The sequence below is a fragment of the Humulus lupulus genome, chromosome 3 (genome assembly GCF_963169125.1).
Source record: "Humulus lupulus chromosome 3, drHumLupu1.1, whole genome shotgun sequence".
NCBI classification, from domain to species: Eukaryota; Viridiplantae; Streptophyta; class Magnoliopsida; order Rosales; family Cannabaceae; genus Humulus; species Humulus lupulus.
Window position 1 is genome coordinate 11,205,184 of NC_084795.1, and position 21,931 is coordinate 11,227,114.

Below are 21,931 nucleotides of genomic sequence, written 5' to 3' on the forward strand. Positions count from 1 at the left end.
CATTCCGGGTGCGATCATACCAGCACTAATGCACCGGATCCCATCAGAACTCCGCAGGTAAGCGTGCTTGGGCAAGAGTAGCACTAGGATGGGTGACCTCCTGGGAAGTCCTCGTGTTGCACCCCTGAAAACATCATTTTTTTTTCCCTTTAAAAATCCACTTACGGCTCAAAAGTTTGTATTTTTTGTTTTAAATCTTTAAATCTATAAATGAATATTGCGGACCAAACATTCCGGGTGCGATCATACCAGCACTAATGCACCGGATCCCATCAGAACTCCGCAGTTAAGCGTGCTTGGGCGAGAGTAGTACTAGGATGGGTGACCTCCTGGGAAGTCCTCGTGTTGCACCCCTGAAAACATCATTTTTTTTTCCCTTTAAAAATCCACTTACGGCTCAAAAGTTTGTATTTTTTGTTTTAAATCTTTAAAAACTCATTTATTTCGTTTTCCTTGAGGGGTTAATACCGTGGTCACTAACAAGCAGCGAATAAGAAGTTCCTAGTCAATCCGGGGGAGAAAAGGGAGGACACACGCGCTCGCTATAAATGAATATTGCGGAACAAACATTCCGGGTGCGATCATACCAGCACTAATGCACCGGATCCCATCAGAACTCCGCAGTTAAGCGTGCTTGGGCGAGAGTAGTACTAGGATGGGTGACCTCCTGGGAAGTCCTCGTGTTGCACCCCTGAAAACATCATTTTTTTTTTCCCTTTAAAAATCCACTTACGGCTCAAAAGTTTGTATTTTTTGTTTTAAATCTTTAAAAACTCATTTATTTCGTTTTCCTTGAGGGGTTAATACCGTGGTCACCAACAAGCAGCGAATAAGAAGTTCCTAGTCAATCCGGGGGAGAAAAAAGAGGACACACGCGCTCGCTATAAATGAATATTGCGGACCAAACATTCCGGGTGTGATCATACCAGCACTAATGCACCGGATCCCATCAGAACTCCGCAGTTAAGCGTGCTTGGGCGAGAGTAGTACTAGGATGGGTGACCTCCTGGGAAGTCCTCGTGTTGCACCCCTGAAAACATCATTCTTTTTTTCCCTTTAAAAATCCACTTACGGCTCAAAAGTTTGTATTTTTTGTTTTAAATCTTTAAAAACTCATTTATTTCGTTTTCCTTGAGGGGTTAATACCGTGGTCACCAACAAGCAGCGAATAAGAAGTTCCTAGTCAATCCGGGGGAGAAAAGGGAGGACACACGCGCTCGCTATAAATGAATATTGCGGACCAAACATTCCGGGTCCGATCATACCAGCACTAATGCACCGGATCCCATCAGAACTCCGCAGTTAAGCGTGCTTGGGCGAGAGTAGTACTAGGATGGGTGACCTCCTAGGAAGTCCCCGTGTTGCACCCCTGAAAACATCATTTTTTTTTTCCCTTTAAAAATCCACTTACGGCTCAAAAGTTTGTATTTTTTGTTTTAAATCTTTAAAAACTCATTTATTTCGTTTTCCTTGAGGGGTTAATACCGTGGTCACTAACAAGCAGCGAATAAGAAGTTCCTAGTCAATCCGGGGGAGAAAAGGGAGGACACACGCGCTCGCTATAAATGAATATTGCGGAACAAACATTCCGGGTGCGATCATACCAGCACTAATGCACCGGATCCCATCAGAACTCCGCAGTTAAGCGTGCTTGGGCGAGAGTAGTACTAGGATGGGTGACCTCCTGGGAAGTCCTCGTGTTGCACCCCTGAAAACATCATTTTTTTTTTCCCTTTAAAAATCCACTTACGGCTCAAAAGTTTGTATTTTTTGTTTTAAATCTTTAAAAACTCATTTATTTCGTTTTCCTTGAGGGGTTAATACCGTGGTCACCAACAAGCAGCGAATAAGAAGTTCCTAGTCAATCCGGGGGAGAAAAAAGAGGACACACGCGCTCGCTATAAATGAATATTGCGGACCAAACATTCCGGGTGTGATCATACCAGCACTAATGCACCGGATCCCATCAGAACTCCGCAGTTAAGCGTGCTTGGGCGAGAGTAGTACTAGGATGGGTGACCTCCTGGGAAGTCCTCGTGTTGCACCCCTGAAAACATCATTTTTTTTTTCCCTTTAAAAATCCACTTACGGCTCAAAAGTTTGTATTTTTTGTTTTAAATCTTTAAAAACTCATTTATTTCGTTTTCCTTGAGGGGTTAATACCGTGGTCACCAACAAGCAGCGAATAAGAAGTTCCTAGTCAATCCGGGGGAGAAAAGGGAGGACACACGCGCTCGCTATAAATGAATATTGCGGACCAAACATTCCGGGTGCGATCATACCAGCACTAATGCACCGGATCCCATCAGAACTCCGCAGTTAAGCGTGCTTGGGCGAGAGTAGTACTAGGATGGGTGACCTCCAGGGAAGTCCTCGTGTTGCACCCCTGAAAACATCATTTTTTTTTCCCTTTAAAAATCCACTTACGGCTCAAAAGTTTGTATTTTTTGTTTTAAATCTTTAAATCTATAAATGAATATTGCGGACCAAACATTCCGGGTGCGATCATACCAGCATTAATGCACCGGATCCCATCAGAACTCCGCAGTTAAGCGTGCTTGGGCGAGAGAAGTACTAGGATGGGTGACCTCCTGGGAAGTCCTCGTGTTGCACCCCTGAAAACATCATTTTTTTTTTCCCTTTAAAAATCCACTTACGGCTCAAAAGTTTGTATTTTTTGTTTTAAATCTTTAAAAACTCATTTATTTCGTTTTCCTTGAGGGGTTAATACCGTGGTCACTAACAAGCAGCGAATAAGAAGTTCCTAGTCAATCCGGGGGAGAAAAGGGAGGACACACGCGCTCGCTATAAATGAATATTGCGGACCAAACATTCCGGGTGCGATCATACCAGCACTAATGCACCGGATCCCATCAGAACTCCGCAGTTAAGCGTGCTTGGGCGAGAGTAGTACTAGGATGGGTGACCTCCTAGGAAGTCCCCGTGTTGCACCCCTGAAAACATCATTTTTTTTTTCCCTTTAAAAATCCACTTACGGCTCAAAAGTTTGTATTTTTTGTTTTAAATCTTTAAAAACTCATTTATTTCGTTTTCCTTGAGGGGTTAATACCGTGGTCACTAACAAGCAGCGAATAAGAAGTTCCTAGTCAATCCGGGGGAGAAAAGGGAGGACACACGCGCTCGCTATAAATGAATATTGCGGAACAAACATTCCGGGTGCGATCATACCAGCACTAATGCACCGGATCCCATCAGAACTCCGCAGTTAAGCGTGCTTGGGCGAGAGTAGTACTAGGATGGGTGACCTCCTGGGAAGTCCTCGTGTTGCACCCCTGAAAACATCATTTTTTTTTTCCCTTTAAAAATCCACTTACGGCTCAAAAGTTTGTATTTTTTGTTTTAAATCTTTAAAAACTCATTTATTTCGTTTTCCTTGAGGGGTTAATACCGTGGTCACTAACAAGCAGCGAATAAGAAGTTCCTAGTCAATCCGGGGGAGAAAAGGGAGGACACACGCGCTCGCTATAAATGAATATTGCGAACCAAACATTCCGGGTGCGACCATACCAGCACTAATGCACCGGATCCCATCAGAACTCCGCAGTTAAGCGTGCTTGGGCGAGAGTAGTACTAGGATGGGTGACCTCCTGGGAAGTCCTCGTGTTGCACCCCTGAAAACATCATTTTTTTTTTCCCTTTAAAAATCCACTTACGGCTCAAAAGTTTGTATTTTTTGTTTTAAATCTTTAAAAACTCATTTATTTCGTTTTCCTTGAGGGGTTAATACCGTGGTCACTAACAAGCAGCGAATAAGAAGTACCTAGTCAATCCGGGGGAGAAAAAAGAGGACACACGCCCTCGCTATAAATGAATATTGCGGACCAAACATTCCGGGTGCGATCATACCAGCACTAATGCACCGGATCCCATCAGAACTCCGCAGTTAAGCGTGCTTGGGCGAGAGTAGTACTAGGATGGGTGACCTCCTTGGAAGTCCTCGTGTTGCACCCCTGAAAACATCATTTTTTTTTTCCCTTTAAAAATCCACTTACGGCTCAAAAGTTTGTATTTTTTGTTTTAAATCTTTAAAAACTCATTTATTTCGTTTTCCTTGAGGGGTTAATACCGTGGTCACTAACAAGCAGCGAATAAGAAGTTCCTAGTCAATCCGGGGGAGAAAAGGGAGGACACACGCGCTCGCTATAATTGAATATTGCGGACCAAACATTCCGGGTGCGATCATACCAGCACTAATGCACCGGATCCCATCAGAACTCCGCAGTTAAGCGTGCTTGGGCGAGAGTAGTACTAGGATGGGTGACCTCCTGGGAAGTCCTCGTGTTGCACCCTTGAAAACATCATTTTTTTTCCCTTTAAAAATCCACTTACGGCTCAAAAGTTTGTATTTTTTGTTTTGAATCTTTAAATCTATAAATGAATATTGCGGACCAAACATTTCGGGTGCGATCATACCAGCATTAATGCACCGGATCCCATCAGAACTCCGCAGTTAAGCGTGCTTGGGCGAGAGAAGTACTAGGATGGGTGAACTCCTGGGAAGTCCTCGTGTTGCACCCCTGAAAACATCATTTTTTTTTTCCTTTAAAAATCCACTTACGGCTCAAAAGTTTGTATTTTTTGTTTTAAATCTTTAAAAACTCATTTATTTCGTTTTCCTTGAGGGGTTAATACCGTGGTCACTAACAAGCAGCGAATAAGAAGTTCCTAGTCAATCCGGGGGAGAAAAGGGAGGACACACGCGCTCGCTATAAATGAATATTGCGGACCAAACATTCCAGGTGCGATCATACCAGCACTAATGCACCGGATCCCATCAGAACTCCGCAGTTAAGCGTGCTTGGGCGAGAGTAGTACTAGGATGGGTGACCTCCTGGGAAGTCCTCGTGTTGCACCCCTGAAAACATCATTTTTTTTTTCCCTTTAAAAATCCACTTACGGCTCAAAAGTTTGTATTTTTTGTTTTAAATCTTTAAAAACTCATTTATTTCGTTTTCCTTGAGGGGTTAATACCGTGGTCACTAACAAGCAGCGAATAAGAAGTTCCTAGTCAATCCGGGGGAGAAAAGGGAGGACACACGCGCTCGCTATAAATGAATATTGCGGACCAAACATTCCGGGTGCGATCATACCAGCACTAATGCACCGGATCCCATCAGAACTCCGCAGTTAAGCGTGCTTGGGCAAGAGTAGCACTAGGATGGGTGACCTCCTGGGAAGTCCTCGTGTTGCACCCCTGAAAACATCATTTTTTTTTCCCTTTAAAAATCCACTTACGGCTCAAAAGTTTGTATTTTTTGTTTTAAATCTTTAAATCTATAAATGAATATTGCGGACCAAACATTCCGGGTGCGATCATACCAGCACTAATGCACCGGATCCCATCAGAACTCCGCAGTTAAGCGTGCTTGGGCGAGAGTAGTACTAGGATGGGTGACCTCCTGGGAAGTCCTCGTGTTGCACCCCTGAAAACATCATTTTTTTTTCCCTTTAAAAATCCACTTACGGCTCAAAAGTTTGTATTTTTTGTTTTAAATCTTTAAAAACTCATTTATTTCGTTTTCCTTGAGGGGTTAATACCGTGGTCACTAACATGCAGCGAATAAGAAGTTCCTAGTCAATCCGGGGGAGAAAAGGGAGGACACACGCGCTCGCTATAAATGAATATTGCGGACCAAACTTTCCGGGTGCGATCATACCAGCACTAATGCACCGGATCCCATCAGAACTCCGCAGTTAAGCGTGCTTGGGCGAGAGTAGTACTAGGATGGGTTACCTCCTGGGAAGTCCTCGTGTTGCACCCCTGAAAACATCATTTTTTTTTTTCCCTTTAAAAATCCACTTACGTCTCAAAAGTTTGTATTTTTTGTTTTAAATCTTTAAAAACTCATTTATTTCGTTTTCCTTGAGGGGTTAATACCGTGGTCACTAACAAGCAGCGAATAAGAAGTTCCTAGTCAATCCGGGGGAGAAAAGGGAGGACACACGCGCTCGCTATAAATGAATATTGCGGACCAAACATTCCGGGTGCGACCATACCAGCACTAATGCACCGGATCCCATCAGAACTCCGCAGTTAAGCGTGCTTGGGCGAGAGTAGTACTAGGATGGGTGACCTCCTGGGAAGTCCTCGTGTTGCACCCCTGAAAACATCATTTTTTTTTTCCCTTTAAAAATCCACTTACGGCTCAAAAGTTTGTATTTTTTGTTTTAAATCTTTAAATCTGTAAATGAATATTGCGGACCAAACATTCCGGGTGCGATCATACCAGCACTAATGCACCGGATCCCATCAGAACTCCGCAGTTAAGCGTGCTTGGGCGAGAGTAGTACTAGGATGGGTGACCTCCTGGGAAGTCCTCGTGTTGCACCCCTGTAAACATCATTTTTTTTTTTTCCCTTTAAAAATCCACTTACGGCTCAAAAGTTTGTATTTTTTGTTTTAAATCTTTAAAAACTCATTTATTTCGTTTTCCTTGAGGGGTTAATACCGTGGTCACTAACATGCAGCGAATAAGAAGTTCCTAGACAATCCGGGGGAGAAAAGGAAGGACACACGCGCTCGCAATAAATGAATATTGCGGACCAAACATTCCGGGTGCGATCATACCATCACTAATGCACCGGATCCCATCAGAACTCCGCTGCTAAGCGTGCTTGGGCGAGAGTAGTACTAGGATGGGTGACCTCCTGGGAAGTCCTCGTGTTGCACCCTTGAAAACATCATTTTTTTTCCCTTTAAAAATCCACTTACGGCTCAAAAGTTTGTATTTTTTGTTTTCAATCTTTAATTCTATAAATGAATATTGCGGACCAAACATTCCGGGTGCGATCATACCAGCACTAATGCACCGGATCCAATCAGAACTCCGCAGTTAAGCGTGCTTGGGCGAGAGTAGTACTAGGATGGGTGACCTCCTGGGAAGTCCTCGTGTTGCACCCCTGAAAACATCATTTTTTTTTTCCCTTTAAAAATCCACTTACGGCTCAAAAGTTTGTATTTTTTGTTTTAAATCTTTAAAAACTCATTTATTTCGTTTTCCTTGAGGGGTTAATACCGTGGTCACTAACAAGCAGCGAATAAGAAGTTCCTAGTCAATCCGGGGGAGAAAAGGGAGGACACACGCGCTCGCTATAAATGAATATTGCGGACCAAACATTCCGGGTGCGATCATACCAGCACTAATGCACCGGATCCCATCAGAACTCCGCAGTTAAGCGTGCTTGGGCGAGAGTAGTACTAGGATGGGTGACCTCCTGGGAAGTCCTCGTGTTGCACCCCTGAAAACATCATTTTTTTTTTCCCTTTAAAAATCCACTTACGGCTCAAAAGTTTGTATTTTTTGTTTTAAATCTTTAAAAACTCATTTATTTCGTTTTCCTTGAGGGGTCAATACCGTGGTCACTAACAAGCAGCGACTAAGAAGTTCCTAGTCAATCCGGGGGAGAAAAGGGAGGACACACGCGCTCGCTATAAATGAATATTGCGGACCAAACATTCCGGGTGCGATCATACCAGCACTAATGCACCGGATCCCATCAGAACTCCGCAGTTAAGCGTGCTTGGGCAAGAGTAGCACTAGGATGGGTGACCTCCTGGGAAGTCCTCGTGTTGCACCCCTGAAAACATCATTTTTTTTTCCCTTTAAAAATCCACTTACGGCTCAAAAGTTTGTATTTTTTGTTTTAAATCTTTAAATCTATAAATGAATATTGCGGACCAAACATTCCGGGTGCGATCATACCAGCACTAATGCACCGGATCCCATCAGAACTCCGCAGTTAAGCGTGCTTGGGCGAGAGTAGTACTAGGATGGGTGACCTCCTGGGAAGTCCTCGTGTTGCACCCCTGAAAACATCATTTTTTTTTCCCTTTAAAAATCCACTTACGGCTCAAAAGTTTGTATTTTTTGTTTTAAATCTTTAAAAACTCATTTATTTCGTTTTCCTTGAGGGGTTAATACCGTGGTCACTAACATGCAGCGAATAAGAAGTTCCTAGTCAATCCGGGGGAGAAAAGGGAGGACACACGCGCTCGCTATAAATGAATATTGCGGACCAAACATTCCGGGTGCGACCATACCAGCACTAATGCACCGGATCCCATCAGAACTCCGCAGTTAAGCGTGCTTGGGCGAGAGTAGTACTAGGATGGGTGACCTCCTGGGAAGTCCTCGTGTTGCACCCCTGAAAACATCATTTTTTTTTTCCCTTTAAAAATCCACTTACGGCTCAAAAGTTTGTATTTTTTGTTTTAAATCTTTAAATCTGTAAATGAATATTGCGGACCAAACATTCCGGGTGCGATCATACCAGCACTAATGCACCGGATCCCATCAGAACTCCGCAGTTAAGCGTGCTTGGGCGAGAGTAGTACTAGGATGGGTGACCTCCTGGGAAGTCCTCGTGTTGCACCCCTGTAAACATCATTTTTTTTTTTTCCCTTTAAAAATCCACTTACGGCTCAAAAGTTTGTATTTTTTGTTTTAAATCTTTAAAAACTCATTTATTTCGTTTTCCTTGAGGGGTTAATACCGTGGTCACTAACATGCAGCGAATAAGAAGTTCCTAGACAATCCGGGGGAGAAAAGGAAGGACACACGCGCTCGCAATAAATGAATATTGCGGACCAAACATTCCGGGTGCGATCATACCATCACTAATGCACCGGATCCCATCAGAACTCCGCAGCTAAGCGTGCTTGGGCGAGAGTAGTACTAGGATGGGTGACCTCCTGGGAAGTCCTCGTGTTGCACCCTTGAAAACATCATTTTTTTTCCCTTTAAAAATCCACTTACGGCTCAAAAGTTTGTATTTTTTGTTTTCAATCTTTAATTCTATAAATGAATATTGCGGACCAAACATTCCGGGTGCGATCATACCAGCACTAATGCACCGGATCCAATCAGAACTCCGCAGTTAAGCGTGCTTGGGCGAGAGTAGTACTAGGATGGGTGACCTCCTGGGAAGTCCTCGTGTTGCACCCCTGAAAACATCATTTTTTTTTTCCCTTTAAAAATCCACTTACGGCTCAAAAGTTTGTATTTTTTGTTTTAAATCTTTAAAAACTCATTTATTTCGTTTTCCTTGAGGGGTTAATACCGTGGTCACTAACAAGCAGCGAATATGAAGTTCCTAGTCAATCCGGGGGAGAAAAGGGAGGACACACGCGCTCGCTATAAATGAATATTGCGGACCAAACATTCCGGGTGCGATCATACCAGCACTAATGCACCGGATCCCATCAGAACTCCGCAGTTAAGCGTGCTTGGGCGAGAGTAGTACTAGGATGGGTGACCTCCTGGGAAGTCCTCGTGTTGCACCCCTGAAAACATCATTTTTTTTTTCCCTTTAAAAATCCACTTACGGCTCAAAAGTTTGTATTTTTTGTTTTAAATCTTTAAAAACTCATTTATTTCGTTTTCCTTGAGGGGTTAATACCGTGGTCACTAACAAGCAGCGAATAAGAAGTTCCTAGTCAATCCGGGGGAGAAAAGGAAGGACACACGCGCTCGCTATAAATGAATATTGCGGACCAAACATTCCGGGTGCGATCATACCAGCACTAATGCACCGGATCCCATCAGAACTCCGCAGTTAAGCGTGCTTGGGCAAGAGTAGCACTAGGATGGGTGACCTCCTGGGAAGTCCTCGTGTTGCACCCCTGAAAACATCATTTTTTTTTCCCTTTAAAAATCCACTTACGGCTCAAAAGTTTGTATTTTTTGTTTTAAATCTTTAAATCTATAAATGAATATTGCGGACCAAACATTCCGGGTGCGATCATACCAGCACTAATGCACCGGATCCCATCAGAACTCCGCAGTTAAGCGTGCTTGGGCGAGAGTAGTACTAGGATGGGTGACCTCCTAGGAAGTCCCCGTGTTGCACCCCTGAAAACATCATTTTTTTTTTCCCTTTAAAAATCCACTTACGGCTCAAAAGTTTGTATTTTTTGTTTTAAATCTTTAAAAACTCATTTATTTCGTTTTCCTTGAGGGGTTAATACCGTGGTCACTAACAAGCAGCGAATAAGAAGTTCCTAGTCAATCCGGGGGAGAAAAAAGAGGACACACGCGCTCGCTATAAATGAATATTGCGGACCAAACATTCCGGGTGTGATCATACCAGCACTAATGCACCGGATCCCATCAGAACTCCGCAGTTAAGCGTGCTTGGGCGAGAGTAGTACTAGGATGGGTGACCTCCTGGGAAGTCCTCGTGTTGCACCCCTGAAAACATCATTTTTTTTTTTCCCTTTAAAAATCCACTTACGGCTCAAAAGTTTGTATTTTTTGTTTTAAATCTTTAAAAACTCATTTATTTCGTTTTCCTTGAGGGGTTAATACCGTGGTCACTAACAAGCAGCGAATAAGAAGTTCCTAGTCAATCTGGGGGAGAAAAGGGAGGACACACGCGCTCGCTATAAATGAATATTGCGGACCAAACATTCCGGGTGCGATCATACCAGCACTAATGCACCGGATCCCATCAGAACTCCGCAGTTAAGCGTGCTTGGGCGAGAGTAGTACTAGGATGGGTGACCTCCTGGGAAGTCCTCGTGTTGCACCCCTGAAAACATCATTTTTTTTTTCCCTTTAAAAATCCACTTACGGCTCAAAAGTTTGTATTTTTTGTTTTAAATCTTTAAAAACTCATTTATTTCGTTTTCCTTGAGGGGTTAATACCGTGGTCACTAACAAGCAGCGAGTAAGAAGTTCCTAGTCAATCCGGGGGAGAAAAGGGAGGACACACGCGCTCGCTATAAATGAATATTGCGGACCAAACATTCCGGGTGCGATCATACCAGCACTAATGCACCGGATCCCATCAGAACTCCGCAGTTAAGCGTGCTTGGGCGAGAGTAGTACTAGGATGGGTGACCTCCTGGGAAGTCCTCGTGTTGCACCCCTGAAAACATCATTTTTTTTTTCCCTTTAAAAATACACTTACGGCTCAAAAGTTTGTATTTTTTGTTTTAAATCTTTAAAAACTCATTTATTTCGTTTTCCTTGAGGGGTTAATACCGTGGTCACTAACAAGCAGCGAATAAGAAGTTCCTAGTCAATCCGGGGGAGAAAAGGGAGGACACACGCGCTCGCTATAAATGAATATTGCGGACCAAACATTCCGGGTCCGATCATACCAGCACTAATGCACCGGATCCCATCAGAACTCCGCAGTTAAGCGTGCTTGGGCGAGAGTAGTACTAGGATGGGTGACCTCCTAGGAAGTCCCCGTGTTGCACCCCTGAAAACATCATTTTTTTTTCCCTTTAAAAATCCACTTACGGCTCAAAAGTTTGTATTTTTTGTTTTAAATCTTTAAAAACTCATTTATTTCGTTTTCCTTGAGGGGTTAATACCGTGGTCACTAACAAGCAGCGAATAAGAAGTTCCTAGTCAATCCGGGGGAGAAAAGGGAGGACACACGCGCTCGCTATAAATGAATATTGCGGAACAAACATTCCGGGTGCGATCATACCAGCACTAATGCACCGGATCCCATCAGAACTCCGCAGTTAAGCGTGCTTGGGCGAGAGTAGTACTAGGATGGGTGACCTCCTGGGAAGTCCTCGTGTTGCACCCCTGAAAACATCATTTTTTTTTTCCCTTTAAAAATCCACTTACGGCTCAAAAGTTTGTATTTTTTGTTTTAAATCTTTAAAAACTCATTTATTTCGTTTTCCTTGAGGGGTTAATACCGTGGTCACTAACAAGCAGCGAATAAGAAGTTCCTAGTCAATCCGGGGGAGAAAAGGGAGGACACACGCGCTCGCTATAAATGAATATTGCGGACCAAACATTCCGGGTGCGATCATACCAGCACTAATGCACCGGATCCCATCAGAACTCCGCAGTTAAGCGTGCTTGGGCGAGAGTAGTACTAGGAAGGGTGACCTCATGGGAAGTCCTCGTGATGCACCCCTGAAAACATCATTTTTTTTTTTCCCTTTAAAAATCCACTTACGGCTCAAAAGTTTGTATTTTTTGTTTTAAATCTTTAAAAACTCATTTATTTCGTTTTCCTTGAGGGGTTAATACCGTGGTCACTAACAAGCAGCGAATAAGAAGTTCCTAGTCAATCCGGGGGAGAAAAGGGAGGACACACGCGCTCGCTATAAATGAATATTGCGGACCAAACATTCCGGGTGCGACCATACCAGCACTAATGCACCGGATCCCATCAGAACTCCGCAGTTAAGCGTGCTTGGGCGAGAGTAGTACTAGGATGGGTGACCTCCTGGGAAGTCCTCGTGTTGCACCCCTGAAAACATCATTTTTTTTTTCCCTTTAAAAATCCACTTACGGCTCAAAAGTTTGTATTTTTTGTATTAAATCTTTAAATCTATAAATGAATATTGCGGACCAAACATTCCGGGTGCGATCATACCAGCACTAATGCACCGGATCCCATCAGAACTCCGCAGTTAAGCGTGCTTGGGCGAGAGTAGTACTAGGATGGGTGACCTCCTGGGAAGTCCTCGTGTTGCACCCCTGAAAACATCATTTTTTTTTTCCCTTTAAAAATCCACTTACGGCTCACAAGTTTGTATTTTTTGTTTTAAATCTTTAAAAACTCATTTATTTCGTTTTCCTTGAGGGGTTAATACCGTGGTCACTAACAAGCAGCGAATAAGAAGTTCCTAGTCAATCCGGGGGAGAAAAGGGAGGACACACGCGCTCGCTATAAATGAATATTGCGGACCAAACATTCCGGGTCCGATCATACCAGCACTAATGCACCGGATCCCATCAGAACTCCGCAGTTAAGCGTGCTTGGGCGAGAGTAGTACTAGGATGGGTGACCTCCTAGGAAGTCCCCGTGTTGCACCCCTGAAAACTTCATTTTTTTTTCCCTTTAAAAATCCACTTACGGCTCAAAAGTTTGTATTTTTTGTTTTAAATCTTTAAAAACTCATTTATTTCGTTTTCCTTGAGGGGTTAATACCGTGGTCACTAACAAGCAGCGAATAAGAAGTTCCTAGTCAATCCGGGGGAGAAAAGGGAGGACACACGCGCTCGCTATAAATGAATATTGCGGAACAAACATTCCGGGTGCGATCATACCAGCACTAATGCACCGGATCCCATCAGAACTCCGCAGTTAAGCGTGCTTGGGCGAGAGTAGTACTAGGATGGGTGACCTCCTGGGAAGTCCTCGTGTTGCACCCCTGAAAACATCATTTTTTTTTTCCCTTTAAAAATCCACTTACGGCTCAAAAGTTTGTATTTTTTGTTTTAAATCTTTAAAAACTCATTTATTTCGTTTTCCTTGAGGGGTTAATACCGTGGTCACTAACAAGCAGCGAATAAGAAGTTCCTAGTCAATCCGGGGGAGAAAAGGGAGGACACACGCGCTCGCTATAAATGAATATTGCGGACCAAACATTCCGGGTGCGATCATACCAGCACTAATGCACCGGATCCCATCAGAACTCCGCAGTTAAGCGTGCTTGGGCGAGAGTAGTACTAGGATGGGTGACCTCATGGGAAGTCCTCGTGATGCACCCCTGAAAACATCATTTTTTTTTTTCCCTTTAAAAATCCACTTACGGCTCAAAAGTTTGTATTTTTTGTTTTAAATCTTTAAAAACTCATTTATTTCGTTTTCCTTGAGGGGTTAATACCGTGGTCACTAACAAGCAGCGAATAAGAAGTTCCTAGTCAATCCGGGGGAGAAAAGGGAGGACACACGCGCTCGCTATAAATGAATATTGCGGACCAAACATTCCGGGTGCGACCATACCAGCACTAATGCACCGGATCCCATCAGAACTCCGCAGTTAAGCGTGCTTGGGCGAGAGTAGTACTAGGATGGGTGACCTCCTGGGAAGTCCTCGTGTTGCACCCCTGAAAACATCATTTTTTTTTTCCCTTTAAAAATCCACTTACGGCTCAAAAGTTTGTATTTTTTGTTTTAAATCTTTAAATCTATAAATGAATATTGCGGACCAAACATTCCGGGTGCGATCATACCAGCACTAATGCACCGGATCCCATCAGAACTCCGCAGTTAAGCGTGCTTGGGCGAGAGTAGTACTAGGATGGGTGACCTCCTGGGAAGTCCTCGTGTTGCACCCCTGTAAACATCATTTTTTTTTTTTCCCTTTAAAAATCCACTTACTGCTCAGAAGTTTGTATTTTTTGTTTTAAATCTTTAAAAACTCATTTATTTCGTTTTCCTTGAGGGGTTAATACCGTGGTCACTAACAAGCAGCGAATAAGAAGTTCCTAGTCAATCCGGGGGAGAAAAGGGAGGACACACGCGCTCGCTATAAATGAATATTGCGGACCAAACATTCCGGGTGCGATCATACCAGCACTAATGCACCGGATCCCATCAGAACTCCGCAGTTAAGCGTGCTTGGGCGAGAGTAGTACTAGGATGGGTGACCTCGTGGGAAGTCCTCGTGTTGCACCCCTGAAAACATCATTTTTTTTTTCCCTTTAAAAATCCACTTACGGCTCAAAAGTTTGTATTTTTTGTTTTAAATCTTTAAAAACTCATTTATTTCGTTTTCCTTGAGGGGTTAATACCGTGGTCACTAACAAGCAGCGAGTAAGAAGTTCCTAGTCAATCCGGGGGAGAAAAGGGAGGACACACGCGCTCGCTATAAATGAATATTGCGGACCAAACATTCCGGGTGCGATCATACCAGCACTAATGCACCGGATCCCATCAGAACTCCGCAGTTAAGCGTGATTGGGCGAGAGTAGTACTAGGATGGGTGACCTCCTGGGAAGTCCTCGTGTTGCACCCCTGAAAACATCATTTTTTTTTTCCCTTTAAAAATCCACTTACGGCTCAAAAGTTTGTATTTTTTGTTTTAAATCTTTAAAAACTCATTTATTTCGTTTTCCTTGAGGGGTTAATACCGTGGTCACTAACAAGCAGCGAATAAGAAGTTCCTAGTCAATCCGGGGGAGAAAAGGGAGGACACACGCGCTCGCTATAAATGAATATTGCGGACCAAACATTCCGGGTCCGATCATACCAGCACTAATGCACCGGATCCCATCAGAACTCCGCAGTTAAGCGTGCTTGGGCGAGAGTAGTACTAGGATGGGTGACCTCCTAGGAAGTCCCCGTGTTGCACCCCTGAAAACATCATTTTTTTTTTCCCTTTAAAAATCCACTTACGGCTCAAAAGTTTGTATTTTTTGTTTTAAATCTTTAAAAACTCATTTATTTCGTTTTCCTTGAGGGGTTAATACCGTGGTCACTAACAAGCAGCGAATAAGAAGTTCCTAGTCAATCCGGGGGAGAAAAGGGAGGACACACGCGCTCGCTATAAATGAATATTGCGGAACAAACATTCCGGGTGCGATCATACCAGCACTAATGCACCGGATCCCATCAGAACTCCGCAGTTAAGCGTGCTTGGGCGAGAGTAGTACTAGGATGGGTGACCTCCTGGGAAGTCCTCGTGTTGCACCCCTGAAAACATCATTTTTTTTTTCCCTTTAAAAATCCACTTACGGCTCAAAAGTTTGTATTTTTTGTTTTAAATCTTTAAAAACTCATTTATTTCGTTTTCCTTGAGGGGTTAATACCGTGGTCACTAACAAGCAGCGAATAAGAAGTTCCTAGTCAATCCGGGGGAGAAAAGGGAGGACACACGCGCTCGCTATAAGTGAATATTGCGGACCAAACATTCCGGGTCCGATCATACCAGCACTAATGCACCGGATCCCATCAGAACTCCGCAGTTAAGCGTGCTTGGGCGAGAGTAGTACTAGGATGGGTGACCTCCTAGGAAGTCCCCGTGTTGCACCCCTGAAAACATCATTTTTTTTTTCCCTTTAAAAATCCACTTACGGCTCAAAAGTTTGTATTTTTTGTTTTAAATCTTTAAAAACTCATTTATTTCGTTTTCCTTGAGGGGTTAATACCGTGGTCACTAACAAGCAGCGAATAAGAAGTTCCTAGTCAATCCGGGGGAGAAAAGGGAGGACACACGCGCTCGCTATAAATGAATATTGCGGACCAAACATTCCGGGTGCGACCATACCAGCACTAATGCACCGGATCCCATCAGAACTCCGCAGTTAAGCGTGCTTGGGCGAGAGTAGTACTAGGATGGGTGACCTCCTGGGAAGTCCTCGTGTTGCACCCCTGAAAATATCATTTTTTTTTTCCCTTTAAAAATCCACTTACGGCTCAAAAGTTTGTATTTTTTGTTTTAAATCTTTAAATCTATAAATGAATATTGCGGACCAAACATTCCGGGTGCGATCATACCAGCACTAATGCACCGGATCCCATCAGAACTCCGCAGTTAAGCGTGCTTGGGCGAGAGTAGTACTAGGATGGGTGACCTCCTAGGAAGTCCCCGTGTTGCACCCCTGAAAACATCATTTTTTTTTTCCCTTTAAAAATCCACTTACGGCTCAAAAGTTTGTATTTTTTGTTTTAAATCTTTAAAAACTCATTTATTTCGTTTTCCTTGAGGGGTTAATACCGTGGTCACTAACAAGCAGCGAATAAGAAGTTCCTAGTCAATCCGGGGGAGAAAAGGGAGGACACACGCGCTCGCTATAAATGAATATTGCGGAACAAACATTCCGGGTGCGATCATACCAGCACTAATGCACCGGATCCCATCAGAACTCCGCAGTTAAGCGTGCTTGGGCGAGAGTAGTACTAGGATGGGTGACCTCCTGGGAAGTCCTCGTGTTGCACCCCTGAAAACATCATTTTTTTTTTCCCTTTAAAAATCCACTTACGGCTCAAAAGTTTGTATTTTTTGTTTTAAATCTTTAAAAACTCATTTATTTCGTTTTCCTTGAGGGGTTAATACCGTGGTCACTAACAAGCAGCGAATAAGAAGTTCCTAGTCAATCCGGGGGAGAAAAGGGAGGACACACGCGCTCGCTATAAATGAATATTGCGGACCAAACATTCCGGGTGCGATCATACCAGCACTAATGCACCGGATCCCATCAGAACTCCGCAGTTAAGCGTGCTTGGGCGAGAGTAGTACTAGGATGGGTGACCTCATGGGAAGTCCTCGTGATGCACCCCTGAAAACATCATTTTTTTTTTTCCCTTTAAAAATCCACTTACGGCTCAAAAGTTTGTATTTTTTGTTTTAAATCTTTAAAAACTCATTTATTTCGTTTTCCTTGAGGGGTTAATACCGTGGTCACTAACAAGCAGCGAATAAGAAGTTCCTAGTCAATCCGGGGGAGAAAAGGGAGGACACACGCGCTCGCTATAAATGAATATTGCGGACCAAACATTCCGGGTGCGACCATACCAGCACTAATGCACCGGATCCCATCAGAACTCCGCAGTTAAGCGTGCTTGGGCGAGAGTAGTACTAGGATGGGTGACCTCCTGGGAAGTCCTCGTGTTGCACCCCTGAAAATATCATTTTTTTTTTCCCTTTAAAAATCCACTTACGGCTCAAAAGTTTGTATTTTTTGTTTTAAATCTTTAAATCTATAAATGAATATTGCGGACCAAACATTCCGGGTGCGATCATACCAGCACTAATGCACCGGATCCCATCAGAACTCCGCAGTTAAGCGTGCTTGGGCGAGAGTAGTACTAGGATGGGTGACCTCCTGGGAAGTCCTCGTGTTGCACCCCTGTAAACATCATTTTTTTTTTTTCCCTTTAAAAATCCACTTACGGCTCAAAAGTTTGTATTTTTTGTTTTAAATCTTTAAAAACTCATTTATTTCGTTTTCCTTGAGGGGTTAATACCGTGGTCACTAACATGCAGCGAATAAGAAGTTCCTAGACAATCCGGGGGAGAAAAGGAAGGACACACGCGCTCGCAATAAATGAATATTGCGGACCAAACATTCCGGGTGCGATCATACCATCACTAATGCACCGGATCCCATCAGAACTCCGCAGCTAAGCGTGCTTGGGCGAGAGTAGTACTAGGATGGGTGACCTCCTGGGAAGTCCTCGTGTTGCACCCCTGAAAACATCATTTTTTTTTTTCCCTTTAAAAATCCACTTACGGCTCAAAAGTTTGTATTTTTTGTTTTAAATCTTTAAAAACTCATTTATTTCGTTTTCCTTGAGGGGTTAATACCGTGGTCACTAACAAGCAGCGAATAAGAAGTTCCTAGTCAATCCGGGGGAGAAAAGGGAGGACACACGCGCTCGCTATAAATGAATATTGCGGACCAAACATTCCGGGTGCGACCATACCAGCACTAATGCACCGGATCCCATCAGAACTCCGCAGTTAAGCGTGCTTGGGCGAGAGTAGTACTAGGATGGGTGACCTCCTGGGAAGTCCTCGTGTTGCACCCCTGAAAATATCATTTTTTTTTTCCCTTTAAAAATCCACTTACGGCTCAAAAGTTTGTATTTTTTGTTTTAAATCTTTAAATCTATAAATGAATATTGCGGACCAAACATTCCGGGTGCGATCATACCAGCACTAATGCACCGGATCCCATCAGAACTCCGCAGTTAAGCGTGCTTGGGCGAGAGTAGTACTAGGATGGGTGACCTCCTGGGAAGTCCTCGTGTTGCACCCCTGTAAACATCATTTTTTTTTTTTCCCTTTAAAAATCCACTTACGGCTCAAAAGTTTGTATTTTTTGTTTTAAATCTTTAAAAACTCATTTATTTCGTTTTCCTTGAGGGGTTAATACCGTGGTCACTAACATGCAGCGAATAAGAAGTTCCTAGACAATCCGGGGGAGAAAAGGAAGGACACACGCGCTCGCAATAAATGAATATTGCGGACCAAACATTCCGGGTGCGATCATACCATCACTAATGCACCGGATCCCATCAGAACTCCGCAGCTAAGCGTGCTTGGGCGAGAGTAGTACTAGGATGGGTGACCTCCTGGGAAGTCCTCGTGTTGCACCCCTGAAAACATCATTTTTTTTCCCTTTAAAAATCCACTTACGGCTCAAAAGTTTGTATTTTTTGTTTTCAATCTTTAAATCTATAAATGAATATTGCGGACCAAACATTCCGGGTGCGATCATACCAGCACTAATGCACCGGATCCCATCAGAACTCCGCAGTTAAGCGTGATTGGGCGAGAGTAGTACTAGGATGGGTGACCTCCTGGGAAGTCCTCGTGTTGCACCCCTGAAAACATCATTTTTTTTTTCCCTTTAAAAATCCACTTACGGCTCAAAAGTTTGTATTTTTTGTTTTAAATCTTTAAAAACTCATTTATTTCGTTTTCCTTGAGGGGTTAATACCGTGGTCACTAACAAGCAGCGAATAAGAAGTTCCTAGTCAATCCGGGGGAGAAAAGGGAGGACACACGCGCTCGCTATAAATGAATATTGCGGACCAAACATTCCGGGTCCGATCATACCAGCACTAATGCACCGGATCCCATCAGAACTCCGCAGTTAAGCGTGCTTGGGCGAGAGTAGTACTAGGATGGGTGACCTCCTAGGAAGTCCCCGTGTTGCACCCCTGAAAACATCATTTTTTTTTTCCCTTTAAAAATCCACTTACGGCTCAAAAGTTTGTATTTTTTGTTTTAAATCTTTAAAAACTCATTTATTTCGTTTTCCTTGAGGGGTTAATACCGTGGTCACTAACAAGCAGCGAATAAGAAGTTCCTAGTCAATCCGGGGGAGAAAAGGGAGGACACACGCGCTCGCTATAAATGAATATTGCGGAACAAACATTCCGGGTGCGATCATACCAGCACTAATGCACCGGATCCCATCAGAACTCCGCAGTTAAGCGTGCTTGGGCGAGAGTAGTACTAGGATGGGTGACCTCCTGGGAAGTCCTCGTGTTGCACCCCTGAAAACATCATTTTTTTTTTCCCTTTAAAAATCCACTTACGGCTCAAAAGTTTGTATTTTTTGTTTTAAATCTTTAAAAACTCATTTATTTCGTTTTCCTTGAGCGGTTAATACCGTGGTCACTAACAAGCAGCGAATAAGAAGTTCCTAGTCAATCCGGGGGAGAAAAGGGAGGACACACGCGCTCGCTATAAATGAATATTGCGGACCAAACATTCCGGGTCCGATCATACCAGCACTAATGCACCGGATCCCATCAGAACTCCGCAGTTAAGCGTGCTTGGGCGAGAGTAGTACTAGGATGGGTGACCTCCTAGGAAGTCCCCGTGTTGCACCCCTGAAAACATCATTTTTTTTTTCCCTTTAAAAATCCACTTACGGCTCAAAAGTTTGTATTTTTTGTTTTAAATCTTTAAAAACTCATTTATTTCGTTTTCCTTGAGGGGTTAATACCGTGGTCACTAACAAGCAGCGAATAAGAAGTTCCTAGTCAATCCGGGGGAGAAAAGGGAGGACACACGCGCTCGCTATAAATGAATATTGCGGAACAAACATTCCGGGTGCGATCATACCAGCACTAATGCACCGGATCCCATCAGAACTCCGCAGTTAAGCGTGCTTGGGCGAGAGTAGTACTAGGATGGGTGACCTCCTGGGAAGTCCTCGTGTTGCACCCCTGAAAACATCATTTTTTTTTTCCCTTTAAAAATCCACTTACGGCTCAAAAGTTTGTATTTTTTGTTTTAAATCTTTAAAAACTCATTTATTTCGTTTTCCTTGAGGGGTTAATACCGTGGTCACTAACAAGCAGCGAATAAGAAGTTCCTAGTCAATCCGGGGGAGAAAAGGGAGGACACACGCGCTCGCTATAAATGAATATTGCGGACCAAACATTCCGGGTGCGATCATACCAGCACTAATGCACCGGATCCCATCAGAACTCCGCAGTTAAGCGTGCTTGGGCGAGAGTAGTACTAGGATGGGTGACCTCATGGGAAGTCCTCGTGATGCACCCCTGAAAACATCATTTTTTTTTTCCCCTTTAAAAATCCACTTACGGCTCAAAAGTTTGTATTTTTTGTTTTAAATCTTTAAAAACTCATTTATTTCGTTTTCCTTGAGGGGTTAATACCGTGGTCACTAACAAGCAGCGAATAAGAAGTTCCTAGTCAATCCGGGGGAGAAAAGGGAGGACACACGCGCTCGCTATAAATGAATATTGCGGACCAAACATTCCGGGTGCGACCATACCAGCACTAATGCACCGGATCCCATCAGAACTCCGCAGTTAAGCGTGCTTGGGCGAGAGTAGTACTAGGATGGGTGACCTCCTGGGAAGTCCTCGTGTTGCACCCCTGAAAATATCATTTTTTTTTTCCCTTTAAAAATCCACTTACGGCTCAAAAGTTTGTATTTTTTGTTTTAAATCTTTAAATCTATAAATGAATATTGCGGACCAAACATTCCGGGTGCGATCATACCAGCACTAATGCACCGGATCCCATCAGAACTCCGCAGTTAAGCGTGCTTGGGCGAGAGTAGTACTAGGATGGGTGACCTCCTGGGAAGTCCTCGTGTTGCACCCCTGTAAACATCATTTTTTTTTTTCCCTTTAAAAATCCACTTACGGCTCAAAAGTTTGTATTTTTTGTTTTAAATCTTTAAAAACTCATTTATTTCGTTTTCCTTGAGGGGTTAATACCGTGGTCACTAAAATGCAGCGAATAAGAAGTTCCTAGACAATCCGGGGGAGAAAAGGAAGGACACACGCGCTCGCAATAAATGAATATTGCGGACCAAACATTCCGGGTGCGATCATACCATCACTAATGCACCGGATCCCATCAGAACTCCGCAGCTAAGCGTGCTTGGGCGAGAGTAGTACTAGGATGGGTGACCTCCTGGGAAGTCCTCGTGTTGCACCCCTGAAAACATCATTTTTTTTCCCTTTAAAAATCCACTTACGGCTCAAAAGTTTGTATTTTTTGTTTTCAATCTTTAAATCTATAAATGAATATTGCGGACCAAACATTCCGGGTGCGATCATACCAGCACTAATGCACCGGATCCAATCAGAACTCCGCAGTTAAGCGTGCTTGGGCGAGAGTAGTACTAGGATGGGTGACCTCCTGGGAAGTCCTCGTGTTGCACCCCTGAAAACATCATTTTTTTTTCCCTTTAAAAATCCACTTACG

At 43.5% G+C, this 21,931-nt stretch overlaps 71 non-coding genes across 71 annotated transcripts; all 71 read left to right on the forward strand.

Annotated features, from left to right (window-relative positions):
• Positions 1 to 6: 6 nt before the first annotated feature.
• LOC133827265 (5S ribosomal RNA) lies at positions 7 to 125 on the forward strand. Its single transcript, XR_009889961.1, has one exon. It is a non-coding gene; the product is annotated as a 5S ribosomal RNA (ribosomal RNA).
• A 110-nt stretch (positions 126 to 235) lies between these two features.
• LOC133828608 (5S ribosomal RNA) lies at positions 236 to 354 on the forward strand. The gene has a single exon (XR_009891213.1). It is a non-coding gene; the product is annotated as a 5S ribosomal RNA (ribosomal RNA).
• A 219-nt stretch (positions 355 to 573) lies between these two features.
• LOC133828609 (5S ribosomal RNA) lies at positions 574 to 692 on the forward strand. Its single transcript, XR_009891214.1, has one exon. It is a non-coding gene; the product is annotated as a 5S ribosomal RNA (ribosomal RNA).
• Positions 693 to 912: 220 nt separating this feature from the next.
• On the forward strand, positions 913 to 1,031 carry LOC133826164 (5S ribosomal RNA). Its single transcript, XR_009888895.1, has one exon. It is a non-coding gene; the product is annotated as a 5S ribosomal RNA (ribosomal RNA).
• A 220-nt stretch (positions 1,032 to 1,251) lies between these two features.
• Positions 1,252 to 1,370, forward strand: LOC133826952 (5S ribosomal RNA). Its single transcript, XR_009889656.1, has one exon. It is a non-coding gene; the product is annotated as a 5S ribosomal RNA (ribosomal RNA).
• A 220-nt stretch (positions 1,371 to 1,590) lies between these two features.
• On the forward strand, positions 1,591 to 1,709 carry LOC133828610 (5S ribosomal RNA). The gene has a single exon (XR_009891215.1). It is a non-coding gene; the product is annotated as a 5S ribosomal RNA (ribosomal RNA).
• Positions 1,710 to 1,929: 220 nt separating this feature from the next.
• LOC133826165 (5S ribosomal RNA) lies at positions 1,930 to 2,048 on the forward strand. Its single transcript, XR_009888896.1, has one exon. It is a non-coding gene; the product is annotated as a 5S ribosomal RNA (ribosomal RNA).
• Positions 2,049 to 2,268: 220 nt separating this feature from the next.
• LOC133826286 (5S ribosomal RNA) lies at positions 2,269 to 2,387 on the forward strand. The gene has a single exon (XR_009889012.1). It is a non-coding gene; the product is annotated as a 5S ribosomal RNA (ribosomal RNA).
• A 110-nt stretch (positions 2,388 to 2,497) lies between these two features.
• On the forward strand, positions 2,498 to 2,616 carry LOC133826366 (5S ribosomal RNA). The gene has a single exon (XR_009889089.1). It is a non-coding gene; the product is annotated as a 5S ribosomal RNA (ribosomal RNA).
• A 220-nt stretch (positions 2,617 to 2,836) lies between these two features.
• LOC133826427 (5S ribosomal RNA) lies at positions 2,837 to 2,955 on the forward strand. Its single transcript, XR_009889148.1, has one exon. It is a non-coding gene; the product is annotated as a 5S ribosomal RNA (ribosomal RNA).
• A 220-nt stretch (positions 2,956 to 3,175) lies between these two features.
• Positions 3,176 to 3,294, forward strand: LOC133828612 (5S ribosomal RNA). The gene has a single exon (XR_009891217.1). It is a non-coding gene; the product is annotated as a 5S ribosomal RNA (ribosomal RNA).
• Positions 3,295 to 3,514: 220 nt separating this feature from the next.
• Positions 3,515 to 3,633, forward strand: LOC133825886 (5S ribosomal RNA). The gene has a single exon (XR_009888630.1). It is a non-coding gene; the product is annotated as a 5S ribosomal RNA (ribosomal RNA).
• Positions 3,634 to 3,853: 220 nt separating this feature from the next.
• LOC133826346 (5S ribosomal RNA) lies at positions 3,854 to 3,972 on the forward strand. The gene has a single exon (XR_009889069.1). It is a non-coding gene; the product is annotated as a 5S ribosomal RNA (ribosomal RNA).
• A 220-nt stretch (positions 3,973 to 4,192) lies between these two features.
• LOC133826088 (5S ribosomal RNA) lies at positions 4,193 to 4,311 on the forward strand. Its single transcript, XR_009888822.1, has one exon. It is a non-coding gene; the product is annotated as a 5S ribosomal RNA (ribosomal RNA).
• A 109-nt stretch (positions 4,312 to 4,420) lies between these two features.
• On the forward strand, positions 4,421 to 4,539 carry LOC133826963 (5S ribosomal RNA). Its single transcript, XR_009889667.1, has one exon. It is a non-coding gene; the product is annotated as a 5S ribosomal RNA (ribosomal RNA).
• A 219-nt stretch (positions 4,540 to 4,758) lies between these two features.
• Positions 4,759 to 4,877, forward strand: LOC133826331 (5S ribosomal RNA). Its single transcript, XR_009889054.1, has one exon. It is a non-coding gene; the product is annotated as a 5S ribosomal RNA (ribosomal RNA).
• A 220-nt stretch (positions 4,878 to 5,097) lies between these two features.
• LOC133827027 (5S ribosomal RNA) lies at positions 5,098 to 5,216 on the forward strand. Its single transcript, XR_009889730.1, has one exon. It is a non-coding gene; the product is annotated as a 5S ribosomal RNA (ribosomal RNA).
• A 110-nt stretch (positions 5,217 to 5,326) lies between these two features.
• Positions 5,327 to 5,445, forward strand: LOC133828613 (5S ribosomal RNA). The gene has a single exon (XR_009891218.1). It is a non-coding gene; the product is annotated as a 5S ribosomal RNA (ribosomal RNA).
• Positions 5,446 to 5,664: 219 nt separating this feature from the next.
• Positions 5,665 to 5,783, forward strand: LOC133826271 (5S ribosomal RNA). The gene has a single exon (XR_009888998.1). It is a non-coding gene; the product is annotated as a 5S ribosomal RNA (ribosomal RNA).
• Positions 5,784 to 6,004: 221 nt separating this feature from the next.
• On the forward strand, positions 6,005 to 6,123 carry LOC133827052 (5S ribosomal RNA). Its single transcript, XR_009889754.1, has one exon. It is a non-coding gene; the product is annotated as a 5S ribosomal RNA (ribosomal RNA).
• Positions 6,124 to 6,234: 111 nt separating this feature from the next.
• On the forward strand, positions 6,235 to 6,353 carry LOC133828614 (5S ribosomal RNA). Its single transcript, XR_009891219.1, has one exon. It is a non-coding gene; the product is annotated as a 5S ribosomal RNA (ribosomal RNA).
• A 222-nt stretch (positions 6,354 to 6,575) lies between these two features.
• On the forward strand, positions 6,576 to 6,694 carry LOC133827137 (5S ribosomal RNA). Its single transcript, XR_009889837.1, has one exon. It is a non-coding gene; the product is annotated as a 5S ribosomal RNA (ribosomal RNA).
• Positions 6,695 to 6,803: 109 nt separating this feature from the next.
• On the forward strand, positions 6,804 to 6,922 carry LOC133826584 (5S ribosomal RNA). The gene has a single exon (XR_009889299.1). It is a non-coding gene; the product is annotated as a 5S ribosomal RNA (ribosomal RNA).
• A 220-nt stretch (positions 6,923 to 7,142) lies between these two features.
• LOC133828615 (5S ribosomal RNA) lies at positions 7,143 to 7,261 on the forward strand. The gene has a single exon (XR_009891220.1). It is a non-coding gene; the product is annotated as a 5S ribosomal RNA (ribosomal RNA).
• A 220-nt stretch (positions 7,262 to 7,481) lies between these two features.
• On the forward strand, positions 7,482 to 7,600 carry LOC133827028 (5S ribosomal RNA). The gene has a single exon (XR_009889732.1). It is a non-coding gene; the product is annotated as a 5S ribosomal RNA (ribosomal RNA).
• A 110-nt stretch (positions 7,601 to 7,710) lies between these two features.
• On the forward strand, positions 7,711 to 7,829 carry LOC133828617 (5S ribosomal RNA). The gene has a single exon (XR_009891221.1). It is a non-coding gene; the product is annotated as a 5S ribosomal RNA (ribosomal RNA).
• Positions 7,830 to 8,048: 219 nt separating this feature from the next.
• On the forward strand, positions 8,049 to 8,167 carry LOC133828105 (5S ribosomal RNA). Its single transcript, XR_009890746.1, has one exon. It is a non-coding gene; the product is annotated as a 5S ribosomal RNA (ribosomal RNA).
• A 111-nt stretch (positions 8,168 to 8,278) lies between these two features.
• Positions 8,279 to 8,397, forward strand: LOC133828618 (5S ribosomal RNA). The gene has a single exon (XR_009891222.1). It is a non-coding gene; the product is annotated as a 5S ribosomal RNA (ribosomal RNA).
• Positions 8,398 to 8,619: 222 nt separating this feature from the next.
• On the forward strand, positions 8,620 to 8,738 carry LOC133826818 (5S ribosomal RNA). Its single transcript, XR_009889526.1, has one exon. It is a non-coding gene; the product is annotated as a 5S ribosomal RNA (ribosomal RNA).
• Positions 8,739 to 8,847: 109 nt separating this feature from the next.
• LOC133826585 (5S ribosomal RNA) lies at positions 8,848 to 8,966 on the forward strand. The gene has a single exon (XR_009889300.1). It is a non-coding gene; the product is annotated as a 5S ribosomal RNA (ribosomal RNA).
• Positions 8,967 to 9,186: 220 nt separating this feature from the next.
• On the forward strand, positions 9,187 to 9,305 carry LOC133828619 (5S ribosomal RNA). The gene has a single exon (XR_009891223.1). It is a non-coding gene; the product is annotated as a 5S ribosomal RNA (ribosomal RNA).
• A 220-nt stretch (positions 9,306 to 9,525) lies between these two features.
• LOC133827029 (5S ribosomal RNA) lies at positions 9,526 to 9,644 on the forward strand. The gene has a single exon (XR_009889733.1). It is a non-coding gene; the product is annotated as a 5S ribosomal RNA (ribosomal RNA).
• A 110-nt stretch (positions 9,645 to 9,754) lies between these two features.
• LOC133826428 (5S ribosomal RNA) lies at positions 9,755 to 9,873 on the forward strand. The gene has a single exon (XR_009889149.1). It is a non-coding gene; the product is annotated as a 5S ribosomal RNA (ribosomal RNA).
• A 220-nt stretch (positions 9,874 to 10,093) lies between these two features.
• On the forward strand, positions 10,094 to 10,212 carry LOC133826166 (5S ribosomal RNA). Its single transcript, XR_009888897.1, has one exon. It is a non-coding gene; the product is annotated as a 5S ribosomal RNA (ribosomal RNA).
• Positions 10,213 to 10,433: 221 nt separating this feature from the next.
• On the forward strand, positions 10,434 to 10,552 carry LOC133828620 (5S ribosomal RNA). The gene has a single exon (XR_009891224.1). It is a non-coding gene; the product is annotated as a 5S ribosomal RNA (ribosomal RNA).
• A 220-nt stretch (positions 10,553 to 10,772) lies between these two features.
• LOC133828621 (5S ribosomal RNA) lies at positions 10,773 to 10,891 on the forward strand. The gene has a single exon (XR_009891225.1). It is a non-coding gene; the product is annotated as a 5S ribosomal RNA (ribosomal RNA).
• A 220-nt stretch (positions 10,892 to 11,111) lies between these two features.
• Positions 11,112 to 11,230, forward strand: LOC133826954 (5S ribosomal RNA). Its single transcript, XR_009889658.1, has one exon. It is a non-coding gene; the product is annotated as a 5S ribosomal RNA (ribosomal RNA).
• Positions 11,231 to 11,449: 219 nt separating this feature from the next.
• Positions 11,450 to 11,568, forward strand: LOC133828622 (5S ribosomal RNA). Its single transcript, XR_009891226.1, has one exon. It is a non-coding gene; the product is annotated as a 5S ribosomal RNA (ribosomal RNA).
• A 220-nt stretch (positions 11,569 to 11,788) lies between these two features.
• Positions 11,789 to 11,907, forward strand: LOC133826867 (5S ribosomal RNA). The gene has a single exon (XR_009889574.1). It is a non-coding gene; the product is annotated as a 5S ribosomal RNA (ribosomal RNA).
• A 221-nt stretch (positions 11,908 to 12,128) lies between these two features.
• Positions 12,129 to 12,247, forward strand: LOC133828535 (5S ribosomal RNA). The gene has a single exon (XR_009891143.1). It is a non-coding gene; the product is annotated as a 5S ribosomal RNA (ribosomal RNA).
• A 111-nt stretch (positions 12,248 to 12,358) lies between these two features.
• LOC133828624 (5S ribosomal RNA) lies at positions 12,359 to 12,477 on the forward strand. The gene has a single exon (XR_009891228.1). It is a non-coding gene; the product is annotated as a 5S ribosomal RNA (ribosomal RNA).
• A 220-nt stretch (positions 12,478 to 12,697) lies between these two features.
• LOC133826955 (5S ribosomal RNA) lies at positions 12,698 to 12,816 on the forward strand. Its single transcript, XR_009889659.1, has one exon. It is a non-coding gene; the product is annotated as a 5S ribosomal RNA (ribosomal RNA).
• Positions 12,817 to 13,035: 219 nt separating this feature from the next.
• Positions 13,036 to 13,154, forward strand: LOC133828625 (5S ribosomal RNA). Its single transcript, XR_009891229.1, has one exon. It is a non-coding gene; the product is annotated as a 5S ribosomal RNA (ribosomal RNA).
• Positions 13,155 to 13,374: 220 nt separating this feature from the next.
• Positions 13,375 to 13,493, forward strand: LOC133826545 (5S ribosomal RNA). The gene has a single exon (XR_009889262.1). It is a non-coding gene; the product is annotated as a 5S ribosomal RNA (ribosomal RNA).
• A 221-nt stretch (positions 13,494 to 13,714) lies between these two features.
• Positions 13,715 to 13,833, forward strand: LOC133828652 (5S ribosomal RNA). The gene has a single exon (XR_009891255.1). It is a non-coding gene; the product is annotated as a 5S ribosomal RNA (ribosomal RNA).
• A 111-nt stretch (positions 13,834 to 13,944) lies between these two features.
• Positions 13,945 to 14,063, forward strand: LOC133828626 (5S ribosomal RNA). Its single transcript, XR_009891230.1, has one exon. It is a non-coding gene; the product is annotated as a 5S ribosomal RNA (ribosomal RNA).
• A 222-nt stretch (positions 14,064 to 14,285) lies between these two features.
• On the forward strand, positions 14,286 to 14,404 carry LOC133826105 (5S ribosomal RNA). Its single transcript, XR_009888839.1, has one exon. It is a non-coding gene; the product is annotated as a 5S ribosomal RNA (ribosomal RNA).
• A 220-nt stretch (positions 14,405 to 14,624) lies between these two features.
• Positions 14,625 to 14,743, forward strand: LOC133826673 (5S ribosomal RNA). The gene has a single exon (XR_009889385.1). It is a non-coding gene; the product is annotated as a 5S ribosomal RNA (ribosomal RNA).
• Positions 14,744 to 14,963: 220 nt separating this feature from the next.
• Positions 14,964 to 15,082, forward strand: LOC133826956 (5S ribosomal RNA). Its single transcript, XR_009889660.1, has one exon. It is a non-coding gene; the product is annotated as a 5S ribosomal RNA (ribosomal RNA).
• A 220-nt stretch (positions 15,083 to 15,302) lies between these two features.
• LOC133828627 (5S ribosomal RNA) lies at positions 15,303 to 15,421 on the forward strand. The gene has a single exon (XR_009891231.1). It is a non-coding gene; the product is annotated as a 5S ribosomal RNA (ribosomal RNA).
• Positions 15,422 to 15,641: 220 nt separating this feature from the next.
• LOC133826957 (5S ribosomal RNA) lies at positions 15,642 to 15,760 on the forward strand. The gene has a single exon (XR_009889661.1). It is a non-coding gene; the product is annotated as a 5S ribosomal RNA (ribosomal RNA).
• Positions 15,761 to 15,980: 220 nt separating this feature from the next.
• Positions 15,981 to 16,099, forward strand: LOC133825945 (5S ribosomal RNA). The gene has a single exon (XR_009888686.1). It is a non-coding gene; the product is annotated as a 5S ribosomal RNA (ribosomal RNA).
• A 111-nt stretch (positions 16,100 to 16,210) lies between these two features.
• On the forward strand, positions 16,211 to 16,329 carry LOC133826430 (5S ribosomal RNA). The gene has a single exon (XR_009889151.1). It is a non-coding gene; the product is annotated as a 5S ribosomal RNA (ribosomal RNA).
• A 220-nt stretch (positions 16,330 to 16,549) lies between these two features.
• On the forward strand, positions 16,550 to 16,668 carry LOC133828628 (5S ribosomal RNA). The gene has a single exon (XR_009891232.1). It is a non-coding gene; the product is annotated as a 5S ribosomal RNA (ribosomal RNA).
• Positions 16,669 to 16,888: 220 nt separating this feature from the next.
• On the forward strand, positions 16,889 to 17,007 carry LOC133826546 (5S ribosomal RNA). The gene has a single exon (XR_009889263.1). It is a non-coding gene; the product is annotated as a 5S ribosomal RNA (ribosomal RNA).
• A 221-nt stretch (positions 17,008 to 17,228) lies between these two features.
• LOC133826062 (5S ribosomal RNA) lies at positions 17,229 to 17,347 on the forward strand. Its single transcript, XR_009888798.1, has one exon. It is a non-coding gene; the product is annotated as a 5S ribosomal RNA (ribosomal RNA).
• Positions 17,348 to 17,458: 111 nt separating this feature from the next.
• LOC133828629 (5S ribosomal RNA) lies at positions 17,459 to 17,577 on the forward strand. The gene has a single exon (XR_009891233.1). It is a non-coding gene; the product is annotated as a 5S ribosomal RNA (ribosomal RNA).
• Positions 17,578 to 17,799: 222 nt separating this feature from the next.
• LOC133826766 (5S ribosomal RNA) lies at positions 17,800 to 17,918 on the forward strand. The gene has a single exon (XR_009889477.1). It is a non-coding gene; the product is annotated as a 5S ribosomal RNA (ribosomal RNA).
• A 221-nt stretch (positions 17,919 to 18,139) lies between these two features.
• On the forward strand, positions 18,140 to 18,258 carry LOC133826178 (5S ribosomal RNA). The gene has a single exon (XR_009888909.1). It is a non-coding gene; the product is annotated as a 5S ribosomal RNA (ribosomal RNA).
• Positions 18,259 to 18,369: 111 nt separating this feature from the next.
• Positions 18,370 to 18,488, forward strand: LOC133828630 (5S ribosomal RNA). The gene has a single exon (XR_009891234.1). It is a non-coding gene; the product is annotated as a 5S ribosomal RNA (ribosomal RNA).
• A 222-nt stretch (positions 18,489 to 18,710) lies between these two features.
• LOC133826768 (5S ribosomal RNA) lies at positions 18,711 to 18,829 on the forward strand. Its single transcript, XR_009889479.1, has one exon. It is a non-coding gene; the product is annotated as a 5S ribosomal RNA (ribosomal RNA).
• Positions 18,830 to 18,938: 109 nt separating this feature from the next.
• LOC133826675 (5S ribosomal RNA) lies at positions 18,939 to 19,057 on the forward strand. The gene has a single exon (XR_009889386.1). It is a non-coding gene; the product is annotated as a 5S ribosomal RNA (ribosomal RNA).
• A 220-nt stretch (positions 19,058 to 19,277) lies between these two features.
• Positions 19,278 to 19,396, forward strand: LOC133826958 (5S ribosomal RNA). The gene has a single exon (XR_009889662.1). It is a non-coding gene; the product is annotated as a 5S ribosomal RNA (ribosomal RNA).
• Positions 19,397 to 19,616: 220 nt separating this feature from the next.
• Positions 19,617 to 19,735, forward strand: LOC133828631 (5S ribosomal RNA). Its single transcript, XR_009891235.1, has one exon. It is a non-coding gene; the product is annotated as a 5S ribosomal RNA (ribosomal RNA).
• Positions 19,736 to 19,955: 220 nt separating this feature from the next.
• On the forward strand, positions 19,956 to 20,074 carry LOC133826959 (5S ribosomal RNA). Its single transcript, XR_009889663.1, has one exon. It is a non-coding gene; the product is annotated as a 5S ribosomal RNA (ribosomal RNA).
• Positions 20,075 to 20,294: 220 nt separating this feature from the next.
• LOC133828633 (5S ribosomal RNA) lies at positions 20,295 to 20,413 on the forward strand. The gene has a single exon (XR_009891236.1). It is a non-coding gene; the product is annotated as a 5S ribosomal RNA (ribosomal RNA).
• Positions 20,414 to 20,633: 220 nt separating this feature from the next.
• LOC133826548 (5S ribosomal RNA) lies at positions 20,634 to 20,752 on the forward strand. Its single transcript, XR_009889265.1, has one exon. It is a non-coding gene; the product is annotated as a 5S ribosomal RNA (ribosomal RNA).
• Positions 20,753 to 20,973: 221 nt separating this feature from the next.
• Positions 20,974 to 21,092, forward strand: LOC133826296 (5S ribosomal RNA). Its single transcript, XR_009889021.1, has one exon. It is a non-coding gene; the product is annotated as a 5S ribosomal RNA (ribosomal RNA).
• A 111-nt stretch (positions 21,093 to 21,203) lies between these two features.
• LOC133828634 (5S ribosomal RNA) lies at positions 21,204 to 21,322 on the forward strand. The gene has a single exon (XR_009891237.1). It is a non-coding gene; the product is annotated as a 5S ribosomal RNA (ribosomal RNA).
• A 221-nt stretch (positions 21,323 to 21,543) lies between these two features.
• On the forward strand, positions 21,544 to 21,662 carry LOC133826769 (5S ribosomal RNA). Its single transcript, XR_009889480.1, has one exon. It is a non-coding gene; the product is annotated as a 5S ribosomal RNA (ribosomal RNA).
• A 109-nt stretch (positions 21,663 to 21,771) lies between these two features.
• LOC133826586 (5S ribosomal RNA) lies at positions 21,772 to 21,890 on the forward strand. The gene has a single exon (XR_009889301.1). It is a non-coding gene; the product is annotated as a 5S ribosomal RNA (ribosomal RNA).
• The last annotated feature ends 41 nt before the right edge of the window (positions 21,891 to 21,931 follow it).